We start from the raw sequence: 19,712 nt of genomic DNA, 5'->3' as shown, positions 1-19,712 counted from the left end.
ATATGTCCATAGGTGTGTGGGTTAATGTCAGGGTCTTCAATTCGATTCCATTGGTCCACATGTCGGTTTTTATGCCAATACCAAGCTGTTTTTATTACTGTAGCTCTATAGTAGAGCTTGAAGTTAGGGATTGTGATGCCTCCAGAAGTTGTTTTATTGTACAGGTTTCTTTTAGCTATTCTGGGTTTTTTGTTTTTCCATATGAAGTTGAGTATTATTCTTTCCAGGTCTGTGAAGAATTGTGTTGGTATTTTGATGGGGATTGCATTGAATCTGTATATTGCTTTTGGTAAGATTGCCATTTTTACTATGTTAACCCTGACTATCCATGAGCATGGGAGATCTTTCCATTTTCTGACATCTTCTTCAATTTCTTTTTTCAGGGACTTAAAGTTCTTGTCATATAGGTCCTTCACTTGCTTGGTTAGTGTTACCCCAAGGTATTTTATGTCATTTTTGGCTATTGTAAAGGGTAATGTATCTCTAATTGCCTTCTCATCTTCTTTGTCCATTGTATATAGGAAGGCTACTGATTTTTTTGAGTTGATCTTGTATCCTGCTATGTTGCTGAAGGTGTTTATAAGCTTTATCAATTCCTGGGTGGAATCTTTGGGGTCACTCAAGTATATTATCATGTCATCTGCAAATAGGGAAAGCTTGACTTCTTCCTTTCCAATTTGTATCCCCTTAATCTCCTTATGTTGTCTTATTGCTCTGGCTAGAACTTCAAGTACTATATTGAATAAGTATGGGGAGAGTGGACAGCCTTGCCTCGTTCCTGATTTTAGTGGAATTGCTTTGAGTTTCTCTCCATTTAATTTGATGTTGGCTGTTGGTTTGCTATATATTGCCTTTATTATGTTTAGGTATGTTCCCCGTATTCCTGATCGCTCCAAGACTTTTATCATGAAGGGGTGCTGGATTTTGTCAAATGCCTTTTCTGCATCTAGTGAGATGATCATGTGGTTTTTTTCTTTGAGTTTGTTTATATGGTGTATTACATTGATGGACTTTCGTATGTTGAACCACCCTTGCATCCCTGGGATGAAGCCTACTTGATCATGGTGGATAATTGTTCTGATGTGTTCTTGGAGTCTGTTTGCCAATATTTTATTGAGTATTTTTGCATCAATGTTCATGAGGGAGATCGGTCTGTAGTTCTCTTTCTTTGTTGTATCCTTGTTTGGTTTAGGAATCAGGGTAATTGTAGCCTCATAAAAGGAGTTTGGTAATGTTCCTTCTGTTTCTATTATGTGGAACAATTTAGAGAGTATTGGTATTAACTCTTCTTTGAAGATCTGGTAGAATTCTGCGCTGAAACCATCTGGTCCTGGGCTTTTTTTGGTTGGGAGACTTTTAATGACTGTTTCTATTTCCTTAGGGGTTATTGGGCTATTTAAATAGTTTATCTGGTCTTGATTTAACTTAGGTATGTGGTACTTATCCAGAAAAATGTCCATTTCTTTTAGGTTTTCCAGTTTTGTGGAGTAGAGGTTTTTGAAATATGACCTTATAATTCTCTGGATTTCCTCAATGTCTGTTGTTATGTCCCCTTTTTCATTTCTGATTTTGCTAATTTGGATTCTCTCTCTCTGTCTTTTGGTTAGTTTGGATAAGGGCTTGTCTATCTTGTTGATTTTCTCAAAGAACCAACTCTTTGTTTCATTAATTTTTTGTATTATTCTCTTAGTTTCTAATTTATTAATTTCCCCTCTCACTTTGATAATTTCCTGGTGTCTATTCTTCCTGGGAGACTTTGCTTCTTCTTGTTCTAGAGCTTTCAGGTGTGCTGTTAAGTCACTAGTGTGAGATTTCTCCAACTTCTTTATGTGTGCATTTAGTGCTATGAATTTCCCTCTTAGCACTGCTTTCATTGTGTCCCATAAGTTTGGGTATGTGGTGTCTTCATTTTCATTGATCTCTAGGAAGTCTTTAATTTCTTTCTTTATTTCTTCCTTAACCCATTGGTGATTTAGTTGAGCATTATTCAGTTTCCATGAGAAAGTAGGTTTTCTGTAGTTTTTGTTGTTGTTGAGATCTAACTTTAACCCATGGTGGTCTGGTAGAACACAGGAGGTTATTCTAATTGTTTTGTATCTGTTGAGATATGCTTTGTGGCCAAGTATGTGGTCAATTTTAGAGAAAGTTCCATGGGGTGCTGAGAAGAATGTATATTCTTTCTTGTTAGGATGGAATGTTCTGTAGATATCTATTAGGTCCAATTGGGTCATGATATCAGTTAAGTCCTTTATTTCTCTGTTAAGTTTCGATTTGGGAGATCTGTCCAGTGGTGAAAGTGGGGTGTTGAGATCTCCCACTATTAATGTGTGGGGTTTTATATGTGGTTTAAGTTTTAGTAATGTTTCTTTTACATATGTGGGTGCCCTTGTGTTTGGGGCATAAATGTTCAGGATTGAAACTTCATCTTGGTGGATCTTTCCTGTGATGAATATGTAATGTCCTTCTTTATCTCTTTTGATTGATTTTAGTTTGAAGTCTATTTTCTTGGATATCAGTATGGCTACCCCTGCTTGTTTCTTAAGACCATTTGATTGGAAAGTCTTTTCCCAGCCTTTTATTCTTAGGTAGTGTCTGTCTTTGAATTTGAGATGTGTTTCTTGTATGCAGCAGAAAGTTGGGTTCTGCTTTCGTATCCATTCTGTAAGTCTATGTCTTTTTATAGGTGAATTAAGTCCGTTGATATTAAGGGATATTAACGACCAGTGATTGTTCATCCCTGCCATTTTTGGTGGTAGTGTGTGTGTACTTCCCTTCTTTGGGGTTTACTGTTGTGGCTTTATCTATTGCCTGTGTTTTCGAGTGTGTATCTGACTTCCTTAGGTTGGAATTTTCCTTCTAGTGCTTTCTGTAGGGCTGGGTTTGTGGATAGGTATTGTTTAAATCTGGCTTTGTCTTCGAATGTCTTGTTCCTTCCATCTATGATGATTGAAAGTTTTGCTGGGTATATTAGTCTGGGCTGACATCCATGGTTTCTTAGTGTCTGCATTACATCTGTCCAGGTCCTTCTGGCTTTCAAAGTCTCCATTGAGAAATCGGGTGTTATTCTGATGGGTTTACCTTTATAGGTCACTTGGCCTTTTTCCTTGGCTGCTCTTAATATTCTTTCTTTATTCTGTACATTTAGTTGTTTAATTATTATGTGTCGAGGGGACTTTTTTTGGGGGTCTAGTCTGTTTGGTGTTCTATAGGCTTCTTGTATCTTCATAGGCATTTCCTTCTTTAAGTTGGGAAAGTTTTCTTCTATAATTTTGTTGAATATATTTTCTGTGCCTTTGAGTTGGTATTCTTCACCTTCTTCTATCCCTATAATTCGTAGGTTTGGTCTTTTCATGGTGTCCCAGATTTCTTGGACATTTTGGTTCATGACTTTGTTGGCTTTAGTGTTTCCTTCGACTGATGAAACTATTTCTTCTACTGTATCTTCAATGCCAGAAATCCTCTCTTCCACCTCTTGCATTCTGTTGGTTATACTTGCATCCGAAGTTCCTGATCTTTTACTCAGGTTTTCTATTTCCAGCATTCCCTCTGTTTGTGTCTTCTTTATTTTTTCAATTTCCCTTTTCAGTTCTTGGCCTGTTTCCTTTGTTTGTTTCATTGCTTTTTCATGATTTTCTTTCAGTGTTTTATTGTTTTCTTCCAGGACTTTAATGTTTTCTTCCAGGACTTTAATGTTTTCTTCCAGGAATTTATTTTTTTCTTGGAGGGCTTTATTGTTTTCTTCTAATTTGTTTGCTCTTTCCTCTAGTTGTTTATAGCGTTCTTCCAATTTCCTTGTCTTTTCCTCTACACAAGCCTCTACCTTCTTCATGAAGTTACTCATAAGGCTACTTTCTTCTGCTTCTTCCAATTTTTGGTGTTCAGGTCTAGATGTTGGAGGCGGGCTAGGTTCTGGTGATGCTGTATTGCTCTTCATTTTGCTGTATGTACTTCTGCCTTGACGTCTGCCCATCTCCTTGTGGTTCTTTCTTCGTCTTATCAGTGTATTTGTTTCAGAAAGAGCTGACAGATTCAGGAAGACTCTCTCTTTTGTCCAAAAGGGAGTTCTCTTGTCCTACTCTCTGGTCCAGAAGGGAAGTCCGGGGTGGGCTCTGGTCCAGAGTGGCAATTGGGAGCAGGCTGGGAGCTGGGGGCCGGTCTCTAAGTCTCAGGAAGTGGCTGGAGTCGCGGGCAGATGGGCGTGGGGCAGGGCGCGGAGATTGCAGGGGCTGCAGGGGGGCTTGGAAAAGGGGATCCCTCCCGATGGGGCTAGAAGGGGAGCTGTCCGGTGGCCAGAACCTGGTGCCAAGTTGGGCAGGTCTTCCCGGAGTGGCTGGTACCCAGGGATTGGGTCCGGGTTGGATCCGGGTACTCACCTCTGGACCAGAAGGGAAGTCGGGGGCAGGCTGGGAGCTGGGGGCCGGTCTCTAAGTCTTAGGAAGTGGCTGGAGTCGCGGGCAGATGGGCGTGGGGGCAGGGCGCGGAGATTGCAGGGGCTGCAGGGGGGCTTGGAAAAGGGGATCCCTCCCGGTGGGGCTAGAAGGGGAGCTGCCTGGTAGCCAGAACCTGGTGCCAAGTTGGGCAGGTCTTCCCGGAGTGGCTGGTGCCCAGGGATTGGGTCCGGGTTGGACCCGGGTACTCACCTCTGGACCAGAAGGGAAGTCGGGGGCAGGCTGGGAGCTGGGGGCCGGTCTCTAAGTCTCAGGAAGTGGCTCTGGACCAGAAGGGAAGTCGGGGGCAGGCTGGGAGCCTGTACATTTATTTCTAACCTTGTTCAAGGTATTATACATATATAGTTCATTTAACAATGTAATATAATTTGCTAATCCTTGAATGTTATTATTACCAACTATTAGGATATAAAGAAATGAAAGTTAGTAGTCAGATATTACAATCGAACTTGTAGTAATATTAAGTATGTTTTTAAGGTCAAGCAGAGATACATTTTAGATAGACAGGTCATCTTCAACCCCTTAGGAGATCTACAGAATATGGCATTTAAGATGTTTTTATAACACAGTGTTTTATTTTTTATGACTATGAGACATGTCTGCTCCTGGCAGCACCAATCTACTTCAGAGAAGATATGGGCATTGAAGAATCTCCACATGGAGCTAACATTCATTGTGGCAAAATTAGCCACTGGGCAACAAAGTGCCCTCACACTGACTGCTGACAGTATGCTGTCCAAAATGGACAAGCAGGACACAAAACAAAGGACTGCTGTTCCTTGCCAAGACAAGTGTGATTGTAGCTTTGGCAACAGGTGTCCTCTGAGGCCAGGACAATATGGCACCACAGCTGAAGTGTCTTTGCAATCTGGAAAAGGTACAGTGCCCCTTCCTTCAAAAGCAGCTGAACAGGCAGTGGGCCGATGGCTCCTGGTGTGCAGTGTAACAGTAGCTGGAGCAGTTATTCTTGGAGAAGTATCTAGGCTGACAGAGTCTGGTCTCTCATTGGCAGACTGGAATTTAATAAAAGAGGTGAAGCCACCCACAACCATAGAAGAATTGGAAGCTGAATTCCAAAAACACCAGCAATTTCCAGAATTTAAAATCCTGAATCATGTCAGGACACTGACCGAATTCAAGTATATCTAGTACATGGAATACTCACACCAAATGTGGGGTCAAGCTGTAGGCCTTGTGTACATCCTGTTTCACAAATGTGTCTGTCAGATACACTAAGACTGCAGGCTGAAGATGATGCCTCATCATTGCAGAAAAACCTCAGGTGACTGTCCAGGAAGCTGGCTGTTTCTATCATAACTCACATTTTTTGGAAGTCACTTGTTTGCACTTTAATATTTTAACTCTGAGCAGAAATATGGATACTTGGAATTGTAGGTAAAATCCTCTTAAGAAGTCAGAGAATCCACTTAACTTTCAGAATGTTGATCTTGGCCCGTCTCAGTGCATTTAAATGAAATAGAAAATGTGTTAAGATGTTTCTATATTAGATTTGATGGAAGCACTTTACTCAAAAATAAATTAATAATTTATGTGGCTTTTTAATATGTATACCATATCCTTTAGGGTCAGTAGTACATAATCATTATTTCTGTAGTTTTAATATGTTAAATTTAATATGTTTAGTATGTTAAATCTTGGGCATGTATTCCTCATTTTTACAGAAATAGTTTCCAGTGTTTTACTGACTTTAATGGTCCTTAAGGCCATTATTGATCTCCTGCTGATGTATCAGTCTGTGCTATGATGGATCTCACCCATTTGCAGTTCTTCCTCGTGTACTTTGTTGATCTAGCATCTTATAATGTCCCCTGTGGCCATGTTGCTCATTCTACCAAATCAGTTAAACCTACTGATGATGTGAATATAACTTGTTTTCACACCTATACATAAAACAGACTGAACTAAAAGGAAAAATTTGTCATGAGAAATATTTCAATAATTACTATAAAATTAAATATTTAAATATAAAGATTTGTTTAAAAAGATCTTTCTTGGATAGCATTTTTTACTAATTGAAGCTTCACTTAGCTTTACGAACATTAGATCTTAAGGATAATGTGTACAATTTTGATTTAGAGTGAAGCCACAATATTGTGAATTCACCAACACAATATTAAGGCTACAGTATTTTCATCTACTCAGAAACCTCATGTATGCCTGCTGAAACTATTTAACTTGGCTCCATGCCTGCCATTATGGATACTAATTTTCCAGTGCCTAGCAAAAATGTCATTTGCCTGATCTGGATATTAAGTATAAATGGGATTTTACAATAAATGGTCTTTTGGCATTACATTACTTCAAGTTACAAAATATTTTTAACATTCTGCTTCTTATCTACCTTGAATCTGCCCCTTATTACTTTTACTACTGGTATCATCATAGCACACCAACACTACATATGGTTCTTCTTCTTTTAGGCATGGGTATTTATGACATTTCTACTAGAGGCTCTGGATACAATCTATGCTGTAATTTTGTTCTCAAACTTTTCTGGAACCACACTTTTCATTAACCTTAATTACATACTTAGGAGTAGATTTTCTGTAAAATTATACATTTACTCCAATCTTCTTCTATTTTGAAGAAACTAGATAATAGTTTTCTAAAACTGTGAAAGCCTTTTTATTGCTGGAATTCCATACCACCAATAAGATTTCTTATTTTCTTTCTTTTTTTCCCGACAATTCTACAATCAGAAGTCGTATTTCATTACAGTAACATTCATTCATTCATTGATGATTAAAAACATTGAGTTACTTTCTAATTAGCTATTTCAGTAAAATTTCTGTGAAAAAATACCTCTAAAATCTTTACTTTCGCCGGGCGGTGGTGGCACATGCCTTTAATCCCAGCACTTGGGAGGCAGAGGCAGGTGCATCTCTGTGAGTTCGAGACCAACCTGGGCTACAGAGTGAGTTCCAGGAAAGGCACAAAGCTACACAGAGAAACCCTGTCTTGAAAAACAAACAAACAAACAAAAAACAACAAAAAAAATCTTTTCTTTCATTTTACATTATATTTTCATTATGTAATTCTTGTAGTTCTTTCAAGGGTCACTCCAGAAAGGCTTTTAGAATCTCCCATTTTTCTTGTTTGTTTGTTTGTTTGTTTGTTTGTTTCTTTTCTTCTTCTTCTTTTTTTTTTTTTTTTTTTTTTTTGGTTTTTCGAGACAGGGTTACTCTGTCTAGCTTTGTGAGCTTCTCCTGGAACTCGTTTGCAGACCAGGCTGGCCTCAAACTCATAGAGATCTGCCTGCTTCTGCCTCCCTAGTGCTGGGATTAAAGATGTGTGTCACCACTACCAGGCTCATTTTTCTAAATTTAATGTCAACTCAGAAGTTCATATCTTAGCATTTCACATCTGTCTTATGTAGTTCCTATTTATAATATAATAAATATTTTATTTTGTCTTTTCTGTAAATAGCCTTTGCCTTCAGTAATTTATTGAGGTTCTCTCACATTTACAAGCTTTCAAATGAAAATCCGAGCACTTTGTTTCTATAGAAGTTTGTACTTATTCATCAGTTTGATTATTTCTTTTGCATTATAAACATTGAGGAATTTGTGAGATCTCAAATTTATATCTGTTTACTTAGTTTTCTATTTCACAAAAAACATGATTTTCAAAGGAAAATTAGCTTATCATAATAATATGGATTATGTAACAGCCTATAAACTGTTTAAAAACTTCTGAGATCAGTAACTAAGAATTAGTTAAGAAGAATTCTAACAGCTTAATGGCTCCCTCAACCAATGACATTCAGAATGTATGAATAAATCACCATGCCTCTCAGAGTCCTCTATGCTCAGAAAACTCTGCTGTCCTGGAATTTTCAATATAAGTAAGTGTATTTTTCAGCTGAAATTAGCTCTCAATCCCTTCCCTTCCACTGAAAAATTATATAAAGAATGATAAATCAATTCAGCTAATTCCAAATATCACCTTTTCCCTCCTCGCTGTATAATTTGTGTGTGAGGGCTTATCATCTTGATCTCCTCATTGTCTTTTAAAAAAAAAACAAAAGCCAACTATCTTCCTTTATCTCTGTTATCTCAAGTTACATACTCTATTGTAGAAAACCATCATGTCTGTATACCAATTATTTCTGTGAATTCATTATCAACATCAAAATGCTAGCACAGGACAATATACATTGATTTGCTCCACACATAATTGTTTTCACATTTAGCTCTAAAATCTCCACATTTATTTAACATGATCATTAAGACTTTGAGAGTTTCTTACACTTAGTAAGCTTAAAGTATGTTATTTCTTGTGAACAGTTATTAGAATTAAAATATTAAATGGTATGTTACACAAACTTTCAAGCAGCAGATTTAAATTGTTCAGTATGAGGTAAATGGCTGGCATATAAAAAATAATTGGTAAGACCAGTCTCTATATTTAGACCAATTAGCAAAATCGTACCTAATTTCCATTGTAACATGTCTCAGTTCATTTTCAATTTGAGGACTCATAATACCGGCTTAAATGACAGTGCTAATTATTTCTGTCTCTAATACACCCATCTAGCTTGCTTTGCTTGTACTCCAGTTTTCCACAAGTGCATGTTAAGGTTGACAATATAGTGGGGTGACTGTGAAAAGTGTAGTTGGAAAAATCCAAATGAAAAGCACTCATTCTTCAGGCATATTCCTGTAGCATAATGTGAATACAAAAACAGAGATTCCAGAAATGTAACCCATTTGCAGTGTCTCAGGCAACTATATCCATGAAAATATAAGATTTCTCTCCATGTAGGAAGAGTGAGATCACAGAAGTCATACAATGCCCCTTGGCTAAAAATATTTAAAATCTACCCATAATCTTATATTTAGTCTCTGCTACCCTTAAAATATCGATACCTATTTCTTTATATTTATACCTATATATACCTGATTATTAAATTTTATGTGCTGTGTTAATTTTTGAAATAGCTGTGACTTCAGTTAAATAGTTTTTGACATGTAAGTGTAAGTGTGTTAGAGTTTAAAATGAACAAAAAAGTAGGACATGCAACCTGTAAATCTCAGTAACTTCCTAGTGGAGAGAAATTGGACAAAAGAAGGAAAACAAATCTTTGAGTGAAGCTAGCATAAAGGTCAGCCACATGGTGGCAGGCAACAACACAACACACCTAGTAAAGAAAGACTAAGAATGCCTGGAAGCTAGAGGAAGATTTAAGGCAAGAGGTATAGAAAACAGAAAGGAAACATTATTTTTCTTTGTAATTCAGAAAATACTTCCAAACTAGCATGGCTATGCTCTATAAGAGACTGAGTCATGGAGCAGGAACTCTGGGAAGAAAAAGTTCATTGTCTTATTAAAGGGCTAATTCAGCTTAGCATAGTTTAAGAGCATTCCACCTTCCTATGGGCAAACCAGCCTTCCTGAGGAGTATTCCCTTGGCCAGGTGATTGATTGTCCTACATGAAATTTTGGCTCTCCTTGATCCAGGCCAGAACTTCTATTCTCTTGACCAGTAGTTTCCCTTAGCAGTCTTTTATTGTTACTCTAAGGTCTCAACCTCTGATGAGATAACCCTAAGACCATGTAGGAGTGATTATAGATATAACCTGTTTTAAATTAAAATCTAGATGGCCTGTATCAAAGTTGTTCACTTGATGGAATTAATGTCTGAGATGTACTTTAATTTCCCACCCTTATGGATAGCCTCCAGTAAAGGATGCATATTTTAAAAAGAGATTAGAAACCAGGACTCATTTTGGCATTCTTATCCAGAGAAATTGACCATATCTGGAACAATTACTTTAATGATCTCTGCCCTGGGTTGCCTCAACTTTGAATCTTCTGTTTCTACTGTTTCCCCTCTGAAGACAGAACTCTGCTGTTTGAGAAAAACCAATTCAGCTTATTTGACCTGAGTGGAAGCATTCCATTTAGTGAAAAGGGAACACCTCCAGTATGACTATGTAGAAGAGTGGTCCTCAAGCTTCCTGATGCTACAGCACTTTAATACAGTTTTGCATGTTGTGGTGACCACCAAACATAAAATTAGTTTTCTTCATACGTCATAACTGTAATTTTGTTATGTTATGAAACAATGTAAATATCCATGTTTTTCAATGGTCTTCACAGCCAACAGGTTGAGAACCACTGGCCTAGAAAGTCAGATGCACAAAAGTGCATCAGCGGTTTGTTACTTTAACTCCCAGTTTTAGGGAAGAGAAGAAGTCATTGACTGATGCTTGGAAAGAGGTGTAAGGGAAAAATAAAGGCAGTGGTTATAAACCCTAAACAAGGAACTGGGACAAGCTAGAACTGAGGATAATTCTAAAATGCTTAGTTCAAAGTCATTGGGAATCTCTCAATGGACTCACAACAACATCTACCCTTGGGGTTCCCCTTCATTTGTCCTTTGACCCCATGACTGAACCAGAGTGATGAAAGCAGTATTAGCTCATACTGTATTTGCTAGCGTGTCTAAAATCAAAGTGTTATGTTCTTCCCAGATGTTTCTTCTAGATGAGGACAAAGAGAGAGTAGAAGAGCAAGACAGAAAGGAGGAACAAGATGGGAAATGAGGGATGGAGGGAGAGAGAGACAGAGAGAATATACATTTATTTTTGGTTTAAAACAATAGTCACATTCATATCTTGGTACAATTGTTGATTACACTTTCTTTCAATATTGTTCACAGAACATTTCAGTACTATAAATCTTACCTCAATTGAAATATTCCACATGGAATTACTAATATTGAACAGATGCACATTTTGGTTAATATCATTAGAATATTTAATTAGTAATTAATTCATAACCTGAGATATAATAACTAAGTATTGAAAATTCTAAATTAAGTGTCTTAAAAAAAGCGATGCCTCGGTCATGTACAACGTGAGCAGCATTTGTTTCAGGATGTCATCTGGAGTCCAGCTACTTGGCTGTGTGCTTTACAAACTCTATAGATTGTTTCTTATTCAGGCAATTTAAGACTCACCATCTGTGCCATATGGCAGTCATTGGGAAGGTGAAAACGGAAAATAAAATCCATAGGCCACCTTCTAAAGCAACAGGAAATTGGACACATTACTTTCTACTTATATTTTTTGTCAGTAGACATAGATGTATATAATTCCTGGAGAATATCATTTGTATTCTGACTATGAATGCACATTATTAGATAAAAGCAATCACTGAAAGAAGGTAAAACCAAATTTTTATACATAACTAGAAAGTTTTATAATTTGGAAATGATGAGATAAAGTCAAGCTGAAAATGTATTTATAATGAAAGGTTGTTTTGTATTGAATAATTATAAATATGTGTTAATTAGATTTGATATTTTTTGTGCTTTACTAAGCCTCATCTGAAAATACATAGTGTGTGAAATCTACACACTTCTGAAAAATTTTTTAAAAAGTTGCTTTGATCAGTTTATTATTGCTAAAGTTTGTACAGATATTATAAGGACCTTAAAATTAGAAAAGTAGATGGTTTTAACATGAAATATAAAGTACGAATTTGAAATTAATCTACTATTATGTCTCTGTCATTGAGTAAATAATTGTAATATATTGTGTAATTACAAAGTCTCCAGTTTTCTCTGGCCTCAACCTCAGCTGAAATTTTGGAAGCCGGGGTGTTCCATTTGAAGTCAGAGGACAATGTGAATAAGTTGATCCTCTCTTTACACCGTATGGCTCCAAAAGATTAAACTCAGGTCATTAGGCTTGATAACAATGCCTTTCCTCCTTAAGCCACCTCCAGGTACAAATGGACTTTTTTTCACAGTAAGATTAAATAGTTAGAACAGATTTTCTATAACTTTAAAGCATAAGGAAACAATGCAAGATTTGCTATACCAAAATTCTCATCCAATGTAGCAACATGAAGATGTTGGGGGAAACAAAATTGCCCTGTGCCATGAATTTTGTGTTAGTTTTCTTTCTGTTTGAAATATAACAGAAATATGAATTTATTAACAAGTAAAACACAAGATAAGAATCAAAATGATGGACTCTAGGTTTCTAGCTTTGCTACTTAAAAGTCTTGTGACCTTCATGACCTCCCATGGACAGTTTCCTTTTCAATAAAGTGAGAATACCATGTTACTTATTTCATAAGGTTCTTGAGGATAAAATTAAATTGATATTCTTAAAGTTTTAAAGATCATTGTCAATGCTGTGTGAAACTATGATCAATGTGTCCTTTTAGGACTAAAGAATGATACCCTGTTATTTGAGAAGCTTACTCTGCAATTCAGGTAAGAGGAAATGATAGCTCAGGACTCCTACTCACATGATCCTCTCAGACTATTTCAGGAATTTGGTTCTTGTCTCTAACTGGTGAGATTAACCAAGTGAGGTCTTTCTGTAACATAAGGATGCATATGCAGTTGTAGATCTTGGGTCCACAAATAAAATGGTTGATTGAAGCCTTGCTTTGTTTTTCTCCAAACCAGAGTTTGCCACATTATCTGGCCTCAAAAAATAACATTCCTTTACCACTTGTTCACAATGGACCCATTTGTGGCTACAATTTGTCAAAAAAGTTAATTTGAAACAGTAAAAGTTTTATGCAGGAGCGTGATTGCAAATTCAGTAGTGATTTCATTTTGATAATTACCTATTTAAATACAGGCAACTGAGTGGCTATGATGTTTTGGCTCTATTTTCCTAGACTGCCAATAAACCTTTGCCTAATATGATAAATGACAACTATTTCAGATTAATTTTATCAAATAAAACAAAAACTTTTCACTTACTACTTTCTTAATATTGTTAGTCCATTTAAAATTTTGGTTTTATTTTTTCAAATGATGTGAAATACCAATTAAATAGAATATATCTCCAGTGATATTATTCTGAATCTAATATGAATGATAAAGATTAGGCTGTAATATAGATTAAAAGTGCATTACATGTGTATACTATGTGTATGTGTAAATACTGTATATATAATTTAGTTTGTAAGCATGTATGTATATGTTTATAGATGTATATGTTGTATTTTCAGATTAGTTCCCCCAAAGCTTCTAATTTGATTCCACTTGGAATTCTTCCACAAGAGAATGATATTTGTTACAAGGCAGAACTTTAAGAACATACAGCTACCAAGTCACTCATCAACCACAGCAACAGAACATCATAGTAAAATCTTGAAATTAGATTGCAAAGAATGGACCTCACTTTAATATTGAGAAGAAGAAAAAAGATGTGACCTTTCTTTGTCTGCTTGTGAAGAAATATCTTATAATATCCACAGCTTTGATTTTTTGTAATGTGTTCAAGAGAGCTCTCTCTTTATCTGGTTACCAAGGTCTCCAAAGCATTGTACCTTCCGAATCAAGGAAAAAAGGACTCTTCCTCCTCGTTTTCAGAGCTACAATATTACTTTAAAGATTGAAAGTAAGAAATCTATTAGAAAACAGTAAGTGAGCAAGTTATTATTTTTTCACTACTTCCTGAGTGGTCAAGATGCTCCTACAGTTTTACAATAGCATGGATGCAGAAAAATTAGGTTGTCTTAGGTCTTCCATATTCCCGATGACCTCCCTTTATAACTGCAGACCCCACTTTAAGTCCTCTCCCAAACAGTCTTCATTGCTTTGCACACAGTTAGTATAAATTAGTTTACTATGCAAAGTAATGATATCAGTTAAAGTTTAAAATCACAGGAAATCTCACAAAATGTATTTTAAAATATGTGAAACCAATACTTTAGAACAGTTTAATTATTTAGCAACTTTTAGTAAATTCAAAATACTTTATATTTTAAAAACTGTTTCTTTCTAGCACTGCATATTTTAGTAAAGTTTGGATTTAATCATGAAATTAAATATTACTTTTAATTATTTTATGTCACAAAATTGACTCTAATAAAATCATTGCTCATCCTTATTGTAAGTAAGTGTTATCTTCTCTACTTGGATTACAATATTTCTGTGAAATAAGAATAACCAAAAAATTTATGTGATGATGAAATTACACTAAATAAATTTAGTATTTCATAATAAGTAAGGAAATTGAAGAAGTATGACCAGATATTGTCTATATGAAATCTTAGCTGATCAGTTTTACTCTGAAGTGAATGTTTTAGTTAGTAATGATTGAAATTATCCTCTTTATTAATATTTACCACATAAATATTTCTACTTTTGAGATGCTGATTTGCTCATTTTTATGAAAAATTGCTTAATCACTAGCTTCCATCAGAAAAGTGAGATTTAGTAATTAACAATTTTACAGTATTATTTTAGTGAAAAAAAAGAACAGTCTCTAGGAGCTGAATAGGTAATAATTACTTTTAGTTTTTTTTTTTGTGTGTGTGTGTGTGTGTGCTCATGAAGGAAAATTATCTCAGCAAGAATATTACATGATTAAAGTCAAGAAACTAATCATTCCATAAAATATATTTTAATAAGTCATAAGTGAGTTTGTTTTTTATTCATTCAGTGATAACCAGATTACATTTTGAGTATTCTTTTGACATTACTTCATCTAGAAAGATGTTAATTTCTCTTTCAGATCTCAAATTGTGCTTAGTGCTCAATCGTAAAGGACTATGTGAATTTTTAAAATATCTCTTTCTGGATAGATACTAGTTTTAACAAATGTTAACAATATTGTTTTGAATATTTCCAATTAATGCTATAAAACCTCAGTCCTTTCTATCTTAAATATGTATACTTTAGCTGGGCAGAGGTGGCACATGCCTTTAATCCCAGCACTTGGAAACAGAAGTGGTTGAATCTCTCTGAGTTCATAGACGGCCTGGAGAGTTCCAGGTCAATCATGACACTGCACACAGAGAAACTCTGCCTTGGAAACCTTAAAAACTAAAACATACATTCCAGACTACTTCCTACTTTCTCTTCTATCAGGTTCAGTGTAACTGGATTTATGTTGAGGTCTTTGATCAAACTGGACATGAGTTTTGTGCATGGTGACAGATATGGATCTATTTGCAATCTTCTGCATGTTGACATCCAGTTATGCCAGCACCATTTGTTGAAGATGCTTTCTTTTTTCAATGGCACAGTTTTGGCTTCTTTGTCAAAAATCATATGTTCATAGGTGTGCGGATTAATGTCAGGGTCTTCAGTTCGATTCCATTGGTCAACATGTCAGTTTTTATGCCAGTACCAAGCTGTTTTTATTACTATAGCTCTATAGTAGAGCTTGAGGTCAAGGATCATGATGTCTCCAGAGGTTGCTTTATTATACAGGATTCTTTTAGCTATCCTAAGACAGGAGACCACTTCCTAAATATAATACCAGTAGCACAGATACTGAGAGTGAAAATTAATAAATGGGACCTCCTGAAACTGAGAAGCTTTTGTAGAGCAAAGGACACGGTCAATAAGACCAAACGACAGCCTGCAAAATGGGAAAAGATCTTCACCAACCCAACATCTGACAGAGGGCTGATCTCCAAAATATATTAAGAACTCAAAAACCTAGACAACAAAATACTGATTAATCCAATTAAAAAATGGGCTACAGAGCTTAACAGAGAATTCTCAATACAGGAATCTCAAATGGCTGAAAGGCATTTAAGGAATTGCTCAACATCCCTAATTATCAGGGAAATGCAAATCAAAACAACTCTGAGATACTATCTTACACCTGTCAAAATGATTAGATCAAAAACACTGAAGACAGCTTATATTGGAGAGGATGTGGAGAAAGGGGAATACTCCTCCACTGTTGGTGGGAATGCAAACTTGTACATCCACTCTGGAAATCAGTATGACAGATTCTCAGACAATTGGGAATAAGTCTTCAAGACTCAGTTATACCACTCTTGGCCATATACCCAAGGAATGCTCAATCTTACCACAAGAACACATGCTCAACTATATTCATATCAGCATTATTCGTAATAACCAGAACCTGGAAACAACCTAGATGTCCCTCAACTGAAGAATGGATAAAGAAAATATAGCACATATACACAACAGAGTACTACTCAGCAGTAAAATCAAGGATATCATGAAATTTGCAGGCAAATGGATGGATCTAGAAAATATCATCTTGAATGAGGTAACCCAGACTCAGAAGGACAAACATAGTATGTACTCACTCATAAGTGGATATTAAATACGAGGGAAGGGATTGCCAGACTGCAAGCCACAGCTCCAGAGAGGCTAGCTAACATGAAAAGACCCTAGGAGGGACACATGGGTGGTCCTGTGAAGGATAAGTGGATGAGATCTATATGAGTGGACTAGGGGTGGTGGTGGCAGAGGGCAAGGAGTGGGGGAATGAGAACATAGGGAAATGGGAGGGTCAAGCTGGAACAGGGACAAAGTGGTAGGGCAGGGAGGAAGATACCATGATAGATGAGGACATTATGGGAATAGGAAGAGGCAGGGTGCTGGAGAGGCTCTCAGGAATCTGCAAGGTTGACCCCACCTTGGTCTGCTGGCAGTGGTCCAGAGGGTCCTGGACCAGTCTACTCTGGTGACCAGCCTAGCAAATAACCTAACTGTCATCATAGAGCCTTTGTCTAGTGACTGATGGAAGCAGATTCAGAGATTCACAGCCAGGCACCAGGCTGAGCTCCAGGCATCCAATTGATGAGAGAGAGGAGAGATACTGCAGGCAAGGGATGTCGAGATCATGATGGGAGAATGCGCAGAGATGACTGGCCACACTAGTGGAAGCCCATGGACTGTGGACTGGTGGCTGTGGAGCCCCCATGGGACTGGACTAGGCTCTCTTGATACGGAAGATGGTTGTTTGGCTCAAACTGTTCGGGGGGCACCCAGGCAGGGAGATCGGGGTTTGTCCCTGGTCTATGGGTAGGCTTCTGGAATCTGGTGCCTGTGGTGTGACACCTTGCACAGCCTTGGTGCAGTGGGAAGAGGCTTGGACCTGCCTAGGCTCAGTGTGCTGGGCTTTGCTGACTCCTCATGGGAGACCTCGATTTGGGGGATATGGGGATGTAGGGATGTGGGGTGGCTTGGGAAAGAGGCCTGGGAGGTAAGAGGAGGTAGGAGGGGGGGTATCTGTGGATAGCATGTGAAGTGAGTAGAAAATTTCTTAATAAAGAAAAATGAAAAAACCCTAAAAAATAAAGAATAAAGTTTATTTATAAGAAAGAAAATACATGTCTTTCTTTTAGTCTCTTTTTATTCTGAATTTTCATGCCCAATACATAAACTTTTGTGGTATTTAACTGTCTTCAAGCAGTTTACAAAGATATATTTAGAAATAATGTATTCCATGTGTTGACTTTTGAGGTTAGCTTCTGTGTTGTAAAAGCTCTGTTAACCTACATTATTATTTTAAAGAGAATTTCTTATGCTTTCTTCTAGAAGTTTCAGCAATACAGATTTTAGATCTTTACATTTGTGTAAGCCAGATGTGTGTGAGCACCTGAAGAGGCCAGAACAGTACATTGGTTCTTGTCTTAGTTTATGTGTCTATTGCTGTTATAACATACCATAGTCAGAAATAAATAGGGGAGAAAATGTTTTATTTCAAGTTTAGCATGTAGTTCATTAATCCAGAGAATTCAGGACAGGAACTCAAGGCAGGAAGCTGGAGGCCAAAAGTAATACTGAAACCATGGCATAGTTCCACCTATTGACTCGTGTCCCATGACTTACCTATCCTGTTTTTTGTTTGTTTGTGTTGTTTTGTTTTTTATACTATCCAGGGCTCTCTACATGGGGGTGGCATCAGAGGGAGCCAGACCCACATCAGTCATTAATTAAAATAATGTCCCACAGTCTTGCCCGTGAAGATCTGGTGGGGACATTTTTCAACTGAGGTTCCAACTTCCCAAATGACTGTCACTGCATCAAGGAGACATAAAAGCACCAGTAGCAGAGTTCTTCCAGAACTGCAGTTAAGGTGGTGCTGAGAGACCTAGAAGGGGAGCTGGGAACCACATTGGCATCCTTTGGAGAAATAGGGATAGCATTGTACATTTCTCTGGGTCTTCTAGTTTATTCCATTTGTCTGTCTATTTTTGTACCAGTACTAGCCTTTATTAATAGATGAGTGACAAAGTAGAATTTGCTATATAAACACAATGGAATATTATTCTGCTGTAAAGAAAAGTGAAATGAAATCTGCAGGGAAATGGATGGATTAAGAAGATAAAATATTAATCTGCATGGAATGAATATCATTGTAAATACTCTAATTAATAGTACAATAACTTCTATTCTCATCACATAAAATATAATAGTATGTACATTAATAAACACAGGAACATATAGGATTCTCATTGCTTTAGAAATTTTGCCTTGGCAAATAAGTACTTAAATCAATTAAAAAAACAGCTCAAGAATATAATAAAATACTTTAATAAATTATCACAGTCTCATTAATTTCTATAAAATAGTGGAATACAGTGATTTCACAGTAGTATATGATATCACTAGTGGTACAAACCAAGACATTTCATCTTATTTTTGTTCTCATGAAAGAAGTAGCTGTGGGACACAGCTCGGTGCTTCAGTCACTGACACAAGACGGTCCACAACAACACTATGCCGTGCAAAGATCCCTGGGAATAACCTGCCACACACAGCTTCACTCTTCTAATACATCATCTTGAGACTTGTTGACATGAAAGATTAGTGAAAAACAAAGTACAACCTGCCATCATACAACCCAAAACTTTTGACAGAAGTGAATCTACGTTTTATAATTTCCAAGGAAACACTGAACCCTAACCATAATTTTGATATTTCATTCTGAATCTGAGTTCTAAACTGTTAAATAAAGTCAAGAAAAACAACAACATCAAGAAATAAACCCAGATAGGAAAAAGATATGAACCCAAAGATGTTAAGGAGAGAGAGCACTTAAAAAATTTGCTCAGCCTGGGTGAAAGGAGCAGGGGACTGGACCTGCCTGGACTAAATCTACTAGGCTGAGCTGAATCCCTAGGGGAGTCCTTGCTCTGGAGGAGATGGGAATGGGGGATGGGGTGCAGGGAGAGCAGGGGTGGGTGGGAGGAAGGAGGACAAGGGAATCCGTGACTTATATGTAAAATTAAATTAAATTATAAAATAAAAAATATGTTCAATACTCTAATTTAATACCTAAAAGAATATGAGAAAATAGAATTCTAAAAACTAACCAGCGAAGCAAATCATTAATTTCATTAGTTTCTTGGAGAAATCATTGAAAATAATTAGGATTTTTATCCCAAGAATATTTAAATAGAAATTTCTTTAAAATAAAAACATATGAATGAATAATCTGAAATTTCAAGACATTTAATCACATTTCCTTAGATATTCTACAATCGTAA

The sequence above is a fragment of the Peromyscus leucopus genome, chromosome 9, assembly GCF_004664715.2.
Source record: "Peromyscus leucopus breed LL Stock chromosome 9, UCI_PerLeu_2.1, whole genome shotgun sequence".
In the NCBI taxonomy this organism is placed as follows: Eukaryota; Metazoa; Chordata; class Mammalia; order Rodentia; family Cricetidae; genus Peromyscus; species Peromyscus leucopus.
The sequence above is the reverse complement of the archived record's forward strand: the minus strand, read 5'-3'. Positions refer to the sequence as shown.